The sequence below is a fragment of the Pseudonaja textilis genome, chromosome 2 (assembly GCF_049901715.1).
Source record: "Pseudonaja textilis isolate UNSWEBS1 chromosome 2, rPseTex1.2, whole genome shotgun sequence".
NCBI classification, from domain to species: domain Eukaryota; kingdom Metazoa; phylum Chordata; class Lepidosauria; order Squamata; family Elapidae; genus Pseudonaja; species Pseudonaja textilis.
In genome coordinates, this window is record NC_141991.1 from 199,830,116 (window position 1) to 199,846,886 (window position 16,771).

At 36.6% G+C, this 16,771-nt stretch overlaps 1 long non-coding RNA gene across 1 annotated transcript in view; it reads left to right on the plus strand.

Moving 5' to 3' along the window:
- LOC148127318 (uncharacterized) overlaps positions 1-14,198 on the plus strand; it is a 28,874-nt gene extending 14,676 nt beyond the window's left edge. The window contains exon 2 of the long non-coding RNA XR_015741495.1: positions 14,032-14,198. This is a non-coding gene — a long non-coding RNA (uncharacterized LOC148127318). The remainder of the gene's footprint in view (positions 1-14,031) is intronic.
- The last annotated feature ends 2,573 nt before the right edge of the window (positions 14,199-16,771 follow it).

Here is a 16,771-nt window from a genome sequence, read left to right on the forward strand (position 1 = left end):
CTTAGTTGACAATATAGGGAAGAAAAGAAAAAAAAACCAAATCCTTTCCCTTCCCCCTCTCATTTGCCGCTTCAAAGTCTTCTTTGGGAGCAATGTTATTCTTTATAATTCAAATTCCAGGGTACCTTATATTGTTGCTTTTTTAGTTCGACCCGGTCAGCCAAAACTTTCTCTTCTTATCTTCTTCCTGCACATTCTTTTCCTATTGATTTCTTCTTTGAGGTGGCCATTTCTGACCACCGTTTCAACCACCTACAGGAAAGGGAGTAATGGCCAGCTGGGGAGGAGAGATGCGATTCTCCTTGACCCTGCTGGCAGTTTTCACCACCTCTATGGGGTGGCTTAGCCCTGAAGCCAGCTTTCTTGGGGAGCTCCAGTGGCAAGCACAGATCAAAACCATGCATGATCATGGATTTGGCTCTGTCACCAAAGAAACTCAAACCGGAAGCCCCAGAAGTCAACAAGTCTTAAAGTTGCCAAGGTTGGAGACCCCTGGATTAGGGAACAAATAAAAGTATATAATATTATCAAGAAAGTGAAAGATTGAAATGGAAATGGGCTGGTCACATACCAAGAAGAACTGATAGCAGGTGGACCAAGGCAGTCATAGAATGGATCCCATTTGGTAAAAAGCGTTCACAAAAGAGACTTAAAATAATATTGGTGAAAGAAAGCTCTGGACCGGATAGGTTGGAAACATGCGGAAGAGGCCTTCGTCCTTCAGTGGATAGACAATGACTAAAATGATAATGATGATCAGAATAATATTCTGATCCTATCTCAGGTCTAGCATAGCTCCCCCCCAAAAAGGTGATAGCTGAATACAACTTTATTATCAGGACTCGCTCTCCTGTAAATTAATAAAGCAATAGAAACTTTGAAAGTGTCTTCTTGACTTGTAAATTAGCAGCCTAAAACTGATCAGATTTTCATAGCACCTATTATAGACTTCTGCTGTGATATGTCTGATGCAATTTATCAAGCCATATTGAAATTAGGATTACAATAGTTTAGCTTTAAAAAAAAGGCCACCCTGAGGAAGGGGTTATAAATATAATGCATTCCCTTCATTTATTTTTGCTGCTCTACACAGTGATACTGTGAATGGCTCATTAAATCAGTTATTGTTCTTTTGGTCTTTCCCAAGAGAGCTAACTAAGCCTAAAGCAGTATTTCAAAATCAAAAATCTCTGCCACTTATAGCCACTTTGATATGCAAGGCATACTGCACTAAGTACTTGTGATGTTACACTGATACAATGAATGAGTCATTAATTGATTGTAAACCAAGAGTACCTTTTTAAAAATTAGATTGAAGGCATTTAGCTAGATTCTAAATAGCTAGACAGCTAGATAGCTGGATAGCTAGACAGACAGACAGCCTTACTCTACATCGGATAGCAGCATTTCACTCATAGAGGGGCATTCATAAAAAGCAAATAGAGGATTCAGATACTGTCATTGCACACAAAATAATTAGACAGCAGTTAGGGTGCTAGAACTAGAAAGGGAAAATGTTGGCCTCCCCCCTCCCCAAAAAATAAAACAGAATAAATTTTAGAAACTTAGAAAGAATTGGGAAAGGTATAAAAGGTTGTGAAGCTGTGTGCAAGGGAAAATAAAAAACAAAGGTGAATAGCAGAAAAAGCTGATAGGCCTATTTTCTTTCGGAAAGAAGAGAAATAGATAGATTATCTTCAGGGTTTTTTTTTTCATTCTGCAGGATCCAATCAAGCATGGTGTCAGTGTTCCAGAAAACCTTAACTCCAATAAGTAACTCCGAGACAGACATGTTCTTAAAGTTTCCTTTTATTAGAGTAGTAAACTGGCACATCTAGAAAATCCCAAATCTAAAAGTTCCGGGTTTCCCTCCAATAAGTAAAAAAATTACAAATCTACCTCCTGCACCAGAGGTGGTATTCAGCAGGTTCTGACCAGTTCTGGAGAATCGGTAGTGGAAATTTTGAGTAGTTCAGAGAACCAGAAAATACCACCTCTGACTGCCCACCCCCATCTATTCACTGCCTCCCAAGTCCCAGCTGAGTCTTCTTTTGTTGCCCTGAACAGGAGAACAGAGCTGGAAAGCAGGTTAATGAGGAGGGGAGGGAATGGAGATTTTCCTGTATCCTTCCCCTGCCACACCCACCAAGCTACACCCACAGAACTGGTAGTTAAAAGTTTTGAATCCCACTACTGCCCTGCACCCATCATTCCATCACATGCTCCAATCACCATCTATCCCAACTTGAGACATCCCCTCACCACTCCTCAGCCAGGGGCAGAAATAACATGACCTTAACTTTAAAGAAGAATGCTATTATATCTAACCACATACGCTCAATGAAAGTTCCCTCTCCCATCTTCCCAGGCTCAAGAATGTGGCAGCGCAGAAGCTTCTGGTGCTAATATGGCTTCCAAAGCTGACACAGGGAGTCCACCCTTTGCAGCTAATAGAAAACACCTTGGATGTATGAACAGATGAGATTAGCTGACATGGCCAGTGAAAAAGACCGGCTGCTAGCAAATTTCAACAGCAAAAGAAATTACTCAGTAAATCATCTGGGGATAGAATCTGTTGTGGCCCCGATTCCCGAGCCTATGCTGTCAGAGGAAGAGGACTTGGAAGATGAAGGAGAGGAACTGGCAATGCTTTCCTCCTCAGGACCTTCCTCCCTGGCAATGCCTTCCTCCCCAGGACCTTCCTCCCTGGTAATGCCTCAGGTTCCATCAGACAACCAAGAGGAATAGCCTGAGATTAATCAGGAGGAAGGCATGTCGGAGCAGCCCCTGACAGGGAGTGAAGAGGAAGAGTATTGGCTCGACCCCAAGCAGCGTCGTAGGGAGAAGCGTGAGCAGCAACATAGGAGCTGTGGGAAGGTCAGAAAGTGAGCTGAGTCATTGAACCACACTCCATAGTGGGTGTGTTTTCTCCTTAAACTTTGTACGGGACAAAGTTTAACCTTACTTCAGATTTTCTTCGTGAATGATTACTTTACCTTGTGATTTTTATGAAGTAAAATAATCATTTATCTCTGTGAGTAAAACTTTATTTGTTTCCAGTTCGGACTTGCAGGCAGGACGTGGTGGAATGCCAAGAATATTATCAGTTCCAAAGAATTAACTCTGTGAAATCCAAGCCAGCTTGCCTGCCTTTGTTTGCGTGTGTGTGTGTACTCTTTCATCTTTTGGGAAAGAGGAAAGGCAAGACAGAACAGGATCAAAAGCCAAAAGAGCAGCAGGTGGAGAGAAAGAAGCTGAATCAGGTAAACAAAAATAAAAAAAAATAATTCCAATCCAGAAGCAGGTGGGGTTTGCAAAATAGTCAGGGATGAAAAAAAGAGACAGAACCAGGGATGGGATTCTAACTGTTCTGTCCATCTCTGTAGAACCGGTAGCTCTGAAGAGCAGCAGACAGAGAACATACATAGAACCGGTTCTATGTCTGCTGCTGTTTTCGCCCACCCACCCGCCTGGGCTCTTACCTGACCTTTATTTCCTGCTTTTTCAGCTGCAGCTGCTTTCTGTGACATAGCTGTGGTTGAAAAAGCAGGAAAAAAGTACTATTTCAACCACTGTGCACCCACATGCAGCGCTGCTCAGCTGTCCAGGCAGCTAGCTGACGATGATATACACACATGCACAGCAAAATGTAAAATCACTGAACTGGTAGTTACACTGGTCGGATCCCACCCCTGGATGGAACTCTTAGAACCTTCCTCTAGTTCAGGGCTGTCAAACTTGTGGACCACAGGCCAGATGCATCATGCATTGGCTAGGCTCATGCCCGGTTTAGCAAAGGGAAAAAAAGGCCTAATATATCATGTGATGCCACCCTGATGACATGAGTTTGAACCCCTGTTCTAGTTGAAAGGTTGAAAGTAAAGTGTAAACTAAAAAAAAACAAACAGAAGTCATCCTACTGAACAGTATCAGGGAAACCAGCTTTCAAACCCAGGACAACTGGGTTTATTATTTTTAAAATAATAGCTGCATGAATAGCTTATGAGCCCAGTAAACAATGCTATGTGAATACATCCATATATCTGTGTGAGCTTTGCTTCATGATGGTGAAATGGAAAAAAACAGGCCTCTGATGAAAGGCCATCTTAGGCCTTCTTGTATAATTCAGACTGCCAGTTCCTATTGGTCTAAATGAGGCTCATAAGTAGTCCCAACTTATTACTGAAGTCTTCAGCTGTAGAATGCATGCCAAAATTGCTTAGCATGAAATCTATGCCTCAGCACATTTAGAACCTCATGAGCTGGTTCCTAATGCCCAACTGGCCACAGTTTTGTATTGTTATTTGCTCAACAGTGAGATGGGTGGCAAATAAATTTAATAAATAAATATTCTGGAGTTAAGATTGTGTCTGCATTTGCTGAGTTGCTCAGTCATGAGTATGGGCTACCAATAGATTCTGGAGAGCAGGAATGCACATTGTCATCTTCTATGTACCTCATGCCCACTGTGAATGCAAATTCCACCCTTTTTCTTTCTTCCTCCGAACTGGGAATAGTATTTGTGAGTTTGTGCTGATGGTCTGATTGATTTCTGTGCATTGCTTTGTTCTGGATCTGATACCCAAGAGCCAATCTGTGATGCAGGGGTCAAGAAAATAATGCAGGATCAAGAAAAGTCACTTTATTTCTGATCAGAAGCAGAAGAGATCTTTGCTGGCAAAAAAAGGAACTGGGGGGGGGGGGAACTACTGAGCAAGACTGGCATTCTATTTGTATACCTCAGAATACAGAAAATTCAAAACAGCAATACAATGATTGGTTACAAATTTCTTATCAATACACCATGTGTATAAGTAATACTGTTCAGCATGGAATATCACATAAACAAATCATTTTATTCAGGTGTTCTTAGCATGACCCATACCACCTATACCCCTGCTTGCCCTACAGCCCAAGCTAAACAAGTTCTAGGGACTATTCTAACCACATCCTGTGCATCCAGCTATAGTTTGTGTGTGGGGTCTGCTTTCAGCATTCCGTATCAAGCGTGCAGATCTTATTCTTATATAACTAAGTTGCTGACAGCTTCCTGTTCTGAGTTTCTAGGCAGACAAGATGAAAACAGACTGAAAAAATTGAAAAGAATATATTTCTTTTTAAATGAAGTGCTTTAAAGGTTGGTATTTCAGGCCCATCAGATCTGAAACTTGATTGGTTACTGCGTCTTTATTCTCCCAGTTTTTCCTCAAGATGGTCATCCTGTTATAGGTCTTTCTTGATGGTTAGAACATTTGCTTGATGTACTGAATATCCATGGTGTTCCGGACTAGCAGGCTTGAAAGCCTGCAACTCTGATTGGCCCGCTGATAGCGGATCGTGATTGGTCACCTCAGACTGATCCGATTGGTCCAACCAAGCGCAGCTAACTCAAATCACCGTCATTGGCTGCCTAGCCGCAGCCAGCCCTATATAAGGGGCTGCTGCGGCTGGGATAGATCGCTCAAATCTGAAGTCACTAATAAAGAGCTGTCGTTGCTATCTGAGTCTTGTCTCCGTCATTGAACCATCCTCCCAGATCTAACACATGGTTTGAAACCTGCTGAGAATAATAATTGGCTGAGCTGTTTACTTTTTATCTGTGCTTTTTTTTAGTCTACTCGTGCACTGATTCATTTTTTCCACCAGTCACTTGAGGTGAAAGCTTCCAAATGTTGCATTTGGTTGTTCATAGCAGGATCAACTTCAGAATTCAGTTTTAAATAAAATTAAGAGGGAATATATCCTAAAAAAAACCTGATAAAAGGTATTTCCAATTCCAGTGCTCCAGATTTCCTTTTTCCTTATTTACTGTTTTAGTGTCATTATATATTAAGGCATCAATAATTCCTTTCTCTTATATGAAAATACTACTTGACATTCGCCCACACACAAATATATATGTACTCTCGTTGAACAAATCTATACTTTTTTTCAACTGAAGCCAATTTCTTGCTATGCTTTTAAAAATACTTACTAGTATAGGAAGTGGATGTGATGGTAATTTTCTTCCTGCTCTAATTATATTTAGAAATTTTATCCCAGATAACAAAATAACATTTCAGTAGTTTCACCCACTCTTAATATTATCTAAAAGTTGATGACATATTACAAAAGCAAGTGTTTCCTCAAAAAGCACTATGTATAATTTTGTTACTTATAGATCCATAGAATTATCTATCACAATTCCATGGTTTTGTTACTTTTTTAAAAATCCTGCTAAATGAGTAATAGTTCCATATAAAGGTAGTTTGGCGAAGAGTAAGTGGATGTTCAGCATCAATTTGCTGATTTAATGTGTTCTCAATTGTCTCCAATATCTTCCCTTATGGAATAAAGTGTAAGAACCTAAGATGACTAGCTATTGTATTTCTTTAATATATTTTAATGCCTTTCCTTTATTAAAGAAGTTAGCATACTTATATAACTCTATGCATATGAGGTAAAGGTTTTTAATAGGAATTTGCTCATACTGAGAAATATGTTCTAATACAGATGTGCTAGTTGAGACTACAGACTCCCCTGAGGTAGTATCAGTCCTTTACTAATTGCTTAAAGTATGTAGAACACTAAAATACTTGGATTATTGTACTATAGAAAATGTTAAATACCTGATGTTATAAATCCCTTTGCTCATACTTCTTTCAATAAGATATTGATTTCCTTCTGTTATAGTTCTGCTCGAATCACTTGCACACCGTATATACAAAATTTGTTCTGATAACTATGCACACTTCTTTGTCATAATGCTGTATATTCATTACCATTGTTGCTCTCCCTTATCAGCTGATTTATTATAATACAGAAATCGTGGTCCAATAGGAGAGTGTCTCTAAATATATTCTACTTAAATTATGCTAGTGTGACTTATTCCTTCTCTCAGACTATTTCAATTCATTAAAAATCAGTTTCTTAAGTACAATATCTATATGTGGAATTATAATAACCATGAAGGTTAAATGTAGATTTGGAATGAAAAGTATAACAAGTTGTCCATACAAGTTGAACTCTGTGTTTAAAATCATAGCTGAGCTCTAAAGTTGTCAACAAGATAATGAATTATGATCAGGGGGGAAAATCAAAATACTTGATTTTAGGTTTTACTTAACAACAGAATCAAGAAAAAGAATGAAATATATAATTATAAATGAAATTTAAGTCACAGTGAAGACTATTCCAACTATTCCTATTTTTAGATTAGGAAATCAGAGCTAAAGTACAAGATGCTGTGCAGTAAAAGCAATTGAGCAGAATTTACCAAACTTTTCCAGAAATCTCAGATGACAAGTCAATTAGTAGAAAGGTTACATTCATCTCTAAATGAAACCTTACTAATGGTTAGTAAGCAGAAGAATTATTAAGTCAAAACACAAAGTGTAATATTACAATAGAACATGATGAATTCATGAACATGATGAATTCATTCAGTAACTCCCTCTTTCTGGGCAGGGGTAAAGATCTTTATGGTGAAATGTTCTTATATTTCTCTTCTCAAATCATAGGAAGCAAAGAATTAACTTTTGCCAAGGAGAAGCACAGTTTATGCAGGATGGCCAAATTGTTTCAAAGATAATTGGCGGGGTGAAGGCAAATAAACCACTTTTCAATATGAGAGGTGTTACGATCTTTCTGGAAATCAAGACCAAGAATCCATTGTTTTAATTTAAAATTGGCTCTCTGAAATCTGTGAAACTAAATATTGGTCTGAGGGGTTATAACATCTAGGTATGCAAGCACCTCTATCTTCCAGAAGGCTACAAAACTATCATCAAGGATTGGGGATGCCAAAGATGTCTCCATAGGAAGCAGTTTTAACCAGAATTTGAATTGGTACAGACTTGGATAAACCTGAACAGTGATTGGTCCTGATTCCAAGCACAAAATGTATGATAACACATTGTGGAACTCAAAAGTATAGCTCTAATGAGGTCAGATTGAATTATTTCTAAGGTTCTCAATCCTCTATAATAGTAGCTCTGTGAAAAATACAGCAAATATTTTTTTGTTGTCAAGCCACTTATAATATTCAATCTGGTTTCAACATTATTATTTGTTTCTAAGACTTAAACTATGTATTACATATATATTTATGTAAAATATTTCCTTTGTACTTACTTGTATGTATCTGATAACTGTTCTAGGTACTATTTCTCTTCCTTGTTCCTGCGTAGACAATGAGATATCTTTCTAACATGTTTCCCAAAAGAAACAGTTTCTGCTGTCACTTCTTAGATAGGTGTTGACTAAATTTGCTTCTCTGCAGGGTATAAGATGAGTTAAAGTGCTATGTCAAATAATATTTATTTACTGACTTACTTATTTAGGAGGCCACTTAACACAAGAATGATTCTGGGCTCCTTATATTAAAAAAATAGGAAAAACAATATTCATGAAAGAAAAAAATCCAGATCCAGATAAACCACACTCCACATGTCACAAATATGCAACTAATAGGGATACCATAACCACCTTAAACCAAGATCTGGCAGAATGGACAAATATCTAAAAACTTCTGAATATCATCAGGATGGGAACAACATGGATCTCAAGGAGGATATCATTCCAAAAGACAGGCATCAAAACAAAGAATGCATGCTTCCTGGGTCCTGGTAGCTCTCATAATTGAGAGGATCAAAGAAGATTGTGTGGTCTAGAAATGTAAAAAGATGCATATCTTGAATAAAAGAGATGCAAGACAATGACCAAATTACTGAAGTATTGCACCCATTCCTCAGGCAAGTAAAGTCTAGCTTACCATTGTAAGAAAAAAAAGATAGATCCATGCATAGAAAGAGAAATACCAAACAGGGAGGTTTCAGTAAAGATAGAGAAACATGAGTTTGGATGTTAATGTAAGATGGATAATGGAGAGAGAACGTACATACAACAAATAAGCACTTCATTGACTATAGGAAGATCTCTTGATTTTGCCAGAACATAAAATAGATTAAGGCTAAAGTCTATGGAAATTCTCAGTCATCCAGGTCATGGTTGTCCCAAAAGTGCTTTTTCAAGAGGCAACTGGACTTTCTGGTTTTTCTTTGAAGGCATTTCACTTCTCATCCAAGAAGCTTTGTCAGCTCTGAAGAAGAAGCTTCTTTGATAAGGTTAGTAGTACGAACAACCAGTTCACTGAGCGCGTGCTGTAGATTTTAAAAAGCCCATTTTCAACTTAATTACTTACCTTCTACTGCAGCCCCGGGGACTAAAACAGCTGAGGTGTGGCAAACCGCTCTGCCGCGTGAATCAGCTGTGCTAAAAAAAAAACAGGAAATAAAGCACAGGAAAGAGCAGGGGTGGGGAGGGGGGGCAAATGCTCACTGGGTCTACTGGTTTGTCCAAATCTGGAGAATCCCACTCTTGGATGAGAAGCGAAACATCTTCAAAGAAAAATCAGAACGTCCAATTGCCTCTTGAAAAAGCACCTTTGGGATTAGGGGCAATAGTTTTCTATTTATGTGGTTGCTAAGAATTGACACAGGGTTGATAGTTTATAATCATAATATTTTAAATCAATGTTTATCAGAACACTAAATCATTTTTCTGGAGAATCTGTATAATGACTAAAAAGCTACTATAAGTTGAATTTAGAAAAATAGAATGGTTCCAAATAAAGAGTGGAGCAAGACAGTAGAGTATATTTTTCCCGTGTCTATTTAATTTGCACAACAAGTGAAACAGTGGTCATATTAGAAGAGTTAATCAGATGAAATCAAAATTACAGAATTAAACATTAGGAGGGTAGCCTATATAGACAACAGCATTTTAGCAGAAGAAAATACATTACAAAAGTGGGAAAAAATGGTTTCATGTTAAATAAAAGGAAACAAAAGTAATGTCAATTTGCATGTGTAGTGAACTTACAACTGATAGCAAAAAGTGAAGTACTCAAGGGTAGATAAAATCAACAGTGAGTTGGGTTAGTATAATATAGATTAAAGATTATTTAATTAATTTTAGGGAAGAAGACAATGACAAACTAACCCTAACCCTAAAAGATGGGGACATTGCAATGAAAATAAAAATCAGAACAATTGCAGCAGCAGTGCTTCTAATAATAATGTGAAAGCTATGTACTAAGAGCAAAACAATAAAATAAATAAATAATAAACAAATAAATTATAAATAAACAAACAAACCTATATTTCACTTTTCATTGCACATTTGCTCCTTCCCAAAATAGGTGCACATTTGCACCTTCCCAAAATAGCAAAAACTGTGTGTGAAATTTCCTTGGAAGAAGCCTTTTCTAATTGTTTTCCAGATATAAACATACAGCCCATATCGAAATGCAAAAAAGGAATAATGGTAAGTCAATAAAATAAAATTCACTGGTTAAAAAAATATAAAGGAAATATACCTAAATTGAGTTTACAATAACCCTATTTTACTACTCTTCTCCATATCTTTTTATATTTGTGAACCATTCTTGCAAACCATGTGGCTTCCATCACATCCACACAGTTTCATATACTGTTTTCATTTCTGTAACTGTATTTTTCTCTAAATACATATTATATGGTTTTTTTTCCCCTCGCCATTTTCATTCATTCTTAGGTATATAAATGGCCCAAATATTTGCTCAGATTTTTTTTTAAAAAATTCCATTCATCCATTAGCATCTTCTAAAACAATTCTCTTCCAACACCAGATCACATTTATTCAGGATATTGAACAATTTTTCCCCAACCTCATGTCTTTTTTTTTACTTCTATACACATTGTGTACTGCAGCATAATTTGCAGCTATCACCACTAATGGATTCTTACTTTCATACACATGCACAACAACCTAAGTGATAACAGTTCATACTTTTCAACATACATTTTAGGTTTTTTTTCATCCATATATGAAATCTGCAGCTCCACTTCCTGTGCACTCATCTATTCCACAAGATTAGACCATTTTCATTAAGACCTTCATCATCCCTTTACTCTCTAGTATGTTTCCTCTGAGAGGCAAAGATTAAAGTTCCATTGCTTGAAAAGGCATTGCAGGGAAGTGCTAATCCTTGGAAATCAGATGAATTCAGTGGCAATACATATTGTTTCAAACTACATGAATGTGTTGAGGTAATCTCCAGGAATGAAACTTATCTTGAAGGAATTTATTTACACAATTTAGATAAGAAAAAAAAAAAAACTTCAGCTATTTTATGCCATCAGCATTTTGGCTTTGTGACTTTGTGAATGGGGAAGTCAGCCTGGATTTTGTGTTACATCATATAATATATTGGATATATGCATAATTTTGTATTTAGTTATTTTGTCATGTTTATGTAGTGTATATTGGAGGTGGTGACCCTTTGAGAGCTATATGCAATGAAATTTCATTTCAATGTATACCAGGGGTCTCAAACTCAATTTACCTAGGGGCTGCTGGAAGCAGAGTCTGGGTGAGGCTGCGCCGCTTAAGGGATTCCACAAAAAAGTTGTTAAAAAAATACCCTCAAATGTTATACTTTCATATCACGGTGGGGGCCACAGGATATCGTCCTGCGGGCTGCAAATGGCCCGCGGGCCCGAGAATGAGACCTCTGCTGTATACTGATTAGTGTACATTCAAAGTGACAATAAAGTTCTTCTGTTCTGTTCTATTCTATCCTGTTCATGTTGGTCATAAAGGAAAAGGATGTTCATTTCCTTTTATATTCAATTCAGAAATTTCAAATTCAACTGAAGAACAGAAGTATCAGTTTTTACTAAATCCAGGATATAATTCATAATGAAAGATTAGAAGTGGTTGTTGATTAAACCGTGGATGAAAATTTTAAAGAAGTAAAATAATGTATCCAAATAGATTTGGTAATGAATTACTGTTCATTCATTAATTTATCATGTACTATGTTATTGTTTTAATATAGAAAGAGGGTAGAGCAATCATATATATTTTACTTGATAGTTTCATGTTTATATTTGTTTTCATTGTCTTTTCTTTTGGATCAGACTCCTTAAAAGGTGCAGAAAATTGAGGTATAGATATCTATAAGCAAGCTCTGGAGTACAAAGCTATCCATAATGATTCATATATAGCTCAAGAACATACAATTTCATATTGAAAGAAAAAAACATATGGCTAGTTTAATTCACTTGAAAGATTACAGAAAATGTTCTAGATACTCCCACCCCACCCACCCCAAAATTTCACATTCGTAACATATTTGTCCTATTGTTCTCAGAGTTGCAATTTTGATTGAAACGGATATTGCTGCTAAAGGCAATGTAGAAACATAACATCCATTTGCATGTTAGTCAAGATATTTTTCCTGCATTTACAGTGTAATCAACCTATTATGTAAATTTTAAAAGGGAGAATGCATAAACTTGCAAAGTTTTCTATTTGTTATAAGAGTAAAGGAAAAAGCAGTAACATTCATTACAACATCAAGACTTCACTGAATAGGGACAGCTGTTTTCACATCTGTCACATGAACTATATTTTGAACATAGTAAAATACTATGTATTTATGAGAAATTGGGGCACTTGTATATTTATTGAAACATACAGTACTTCAATTCAAGTTGCACACTGAATGTTTTGCCCTAAATTACTCAACAAATGTTGTAAAAAAGAATATATGCACCTGGTATGAATTAAGTCACCTAGCAAAAGCCCCATGAAATCAATGGAACTATTATTCTGAAATTGTTATTCATTTTTTAAAAGAAGACTGATTCTCCAGCTCAGGTTATTTCTTGTTGGCATTTGATATTGGCACATGACACACACACACAGACACAAGCACACAGACACACACACAACAAAGAGACAGAGAAAGAGAGAGAGAGAGAGAGATCTGTGTGTATCTTATCTTCTGTCATGTTCTGATCATATGCTAAATAATAGCTACAGATATATGATGTAGGGTAATGGAACTCAGTGAAAGCCACCTTTTTCAAACAGAGGGGCACCTCCAAAAGCAGTTGGAGCCAAGATAAAAACTAATTTGAAAATGTTATCTTTAAATTAGTATAAAATGATATGAAATTGATAGAATACTGTTCCTCTGATCTACATGTTTTGGATTTTTCCCCTTACCTAGGTAACAAAGATAATTTTCTAATGATCATATGGACCAAATATAAGTTGGTGATTGGAGTTCCTTAGCCTAGCCTTAGACACATCACAAGCAGAAAGATGCTGACATGTCCCAAAGATGCTTTCTTTAAAAAGCAACTAGATTTTCTTGTTTTGCTAGAAAACATTTCGCTTCTTAACCAAGAAGCTTCTTCAGGTCAGATGAAGAAGCAAAACATCTTCTAGCAAAACAAGAAATTCCAATTGCCTTTTGAAGAAAGCACCTTTGGGATGAATGTGACCTGGATGATTGAGAATTTCTTATTTATTTATTACCTTTATTGTCAGAGTACAACATGTGTGCAACGAGATTTCCATAGATAAGATATTGATATGTTCTGCATTTCAAAAACAAACTGCAATAAACTATTCTTGGTGCTTGCCCCAAATAAGAGTTCAGCATTAAAAACCCTAAAGTTTCTGGCTGAGGGATGGACTAACAATGTACACATTAAATTACAAGATATTGCCACTATTATGCATATCCATTTCTACTCAGAAAATGATGATGGGAAGCAAGATTCCCAACTTCTCCCTTTTTTCTGAGTTTTAGGCTTTTTTCCCAGAGGGAATAACAGAAGTTTTAGATGGATCATTCAGTCAAGAAATTGACATTTTTTTAAAAAAGAATCCTCTTCTTCTAATAGGAGATTCCCAGTCAGCATTCACCTTCCTTTTTGAAACTTTGTTTGTGGATGATGAAATTCTATTCATCTTTTGACTCAGTTGTCTGGGGGTTGTAAGAGACTGGAAGGGATGAAACAGGTTGATGGTGTTATGTATTAACATACTTATATGCAATTGGTCAGTCTGTGATGGCAGGAAATTTGAAGAGCCGTCACTGGCCACAGCCGCGAGCAGCCCAACTGTAAAAGGGCTGCCGCAGTTTCTGATTATCATGCTGGTGTCCTGAGTCTCATTCCCGCAATTTAACAGATGGCATTGTTTTTTTTTCAGGGTTTTTTGACATTTCTAGAAATGTCTCTTGAAGGAGCGGCATTGCTCTAAAGAAGAAAGTACACAACGGGTAATCTTTGGGATTCATGATGACTGTCAGATGAACAAGGAGAAACTGTTCCCAACTTTGGCTGGTGGACAATTAAAACTCTATGTACCCTCACCAATATTTGTGTGGACTGTTGTAATGTGATATATCTGAACTCTTTGAATACCACTAGGACTCAAGCAAAATTTAAGAAATTAACTACCTCCATTGTGGCAGAAAAGAAAACACCTGCTTTTAACTTTATAAATTTAAAATGCTATCCTTTATATAAAAATGATGCTATAAATACTGACAGAAAATTATTATAGCACTACACACATTGATGGATCCAAGGGTGAAGTGATATGATTCTTCCCTCGTTTCACAGAAACTAATGAATTTAACTGTGTTAGTCTGAAAACATATTGTGACATGTGGAACTGGTACCTGCTTTGGAACCCCTTGGGATCCATTAGAGAAACCACCTTTTGAGTTTCTAAAAGAAGATATCAATAACTTTAAAAATGAGTCTAATTCAAGTGTGAGACTTGAAAGGAGAAAGAATTAACTTAAACAAGTTACCTAACTGAACTTGGATATACTGTATTTGAAGGGAAAAGAAACCTAAGTACTATTGAAGCTAGTGAATATTTTGATGGGAGAACTCTAAGCAATTCTTGAGCTATAGACTAAACTGGGAATTTTAAAAAAATCTAGGAAAAAGCATTGACCAATTAATTTCATATTTTTGCCAACACAAACATATTTTTTTCATATTTCTCCAAAGGTTAATAGGAATTGAGACTGAACTGAGAAAACCTTTATCTTGAGGATAGTAGAGATAGCACAATAGCTTCCAAACTGTCCTCCAAACTGTTCTAGAACTTAGAATATCCTGCTGAAACAATATAGAATCTGTCCTACTGTTACCTGCAAAATAAAAGTGATCAAAAGATATTTAAAAAAGATGTTCATGTTATAGACTGACATTTTCGTATACCTCTAGTCTTTTTAAAGATTCTAGTTCCTTATCCATTGCTTTCTGCCAAGCAGCCTGATCCTTCGCAGGATACAGTTTCAGTTCACTATAATTACTTGGAACTGTATTCACCTGGCATACAACACTAGCCTGATATCTATCAGGTGGTTGTGTTACATGGGTTGAACATCTTGGTAATACAGGGTTTACCGGTGGACTTTCCTGTGCCACCTGCTCCTGTTCTTCTACCTCTTCCTGTGCCTGTTCTACTACTTCCTCCTGTGCTTCCTCTTTAATGGCTATTTAAAGCAAATAAAATTCAACAGGATTTAAATCTTAGCATGTAACTGAGTTTTCTGAGTTACTTAATAAAGCTTTCGAACTTTCAATGGCCACAAAAATGTGAAATGCATTGGTAGAAAGTAAATTTGATTAAATAGTAAGCTGTTGAGAAAGGAATTAAAGGGATGATGCACTTACCTGTAAAATGCCCATACAACATTTTAAAGCACTTAAAAGTTTCAAGATGTAATTAGCATACAATGTTCAATATTCAGGTTTATACACATTTTTAGAAGGTGTTGTATAGCAAAATACATTACCAAAGACAATGAATTAAACCTGCTTGGATGTTAAAAAATTCAAGCAGGCTACATAAATCAGATTTTCTTATTCATTAAAAAAGCTGCATGAAAGAATTGGGTAGAACACTTTGGTAAAATATGAAAATATCCAGTAATATAGAACACTTTCTTAAACAAATTTAAAGCCAGACTATGTGCAACTATATGTAGATCCGAATAAGTTAAAGACTAACGCATTATAATAGATATCATAGCTATGGTACATTTTCATATATCACAAAATTAGAATTTGCCATGGTTTGAGCTTCTTCTGCAACAGACTAAAATCCACAGTTATGCATGGTTTTGACCTGTGCTTGCCGCTGGAGCTCCCTGAGCAAGCTGGTTTCAGGGCTAAGCCACCCAGTGGAGGTGGTGAAGAGGGGCAAGACTGCCAGCAGGGTCGAGGAGAGTCGCATCTCTCCTCCACAGCTGGCCATTACTCCCTTTCCCATAGGTGGTTGCAGTGGTCATCAGATATGGCCACCTCAAAGAAGAACTCGACCAGAAAAGAATGTGCAGGAGGAAGATAAGAAGAGAAAGTTTTTGCTGACTGGCTCAAACTGAAAAAGCAACAATATAAGGTACCCTGGAATTTGAATTATAAAGAATAACATTGCTCCCAAAGACTTTGAAGCAGCGAATGAGAGAGGGAAGGGAAAGGATTTGATTTTTTTTCTTTTCTTCCCTATATTGACAATTAAGAAATTTAAGCAAGAAATCGGCAAAAATCCACTTTGACATTAACAGGCATTTAAGCTGAAAATAAAATGTCAAAGGTATAATAAAGATTTCTGGATTCTCAAAAACTTTTAAAAGAAGGAAAAAAAACCAAAAGGGTGGGATCTGGAAAAATGGAGGAGACCACCTGGAAGTGAAAGGAATTAACAGTGAAACTTTAACAAGATTCCTAAAAGATACATTTTAACTGAAACTTTTAACAAGATAAGAGAACCCCAGGAAGAGAAAATGGAAAAAAGAAGCAAGAAGAAACAGCTTTGGATTATTTGGATTACTTGGTGATTTTTGGATTTTGGACTACTTGATCTAAAGGACTAAAATTAATCAGGTGGTTGTTTAAAAGTTTTTAAAATGGTATCACTCTTGGAA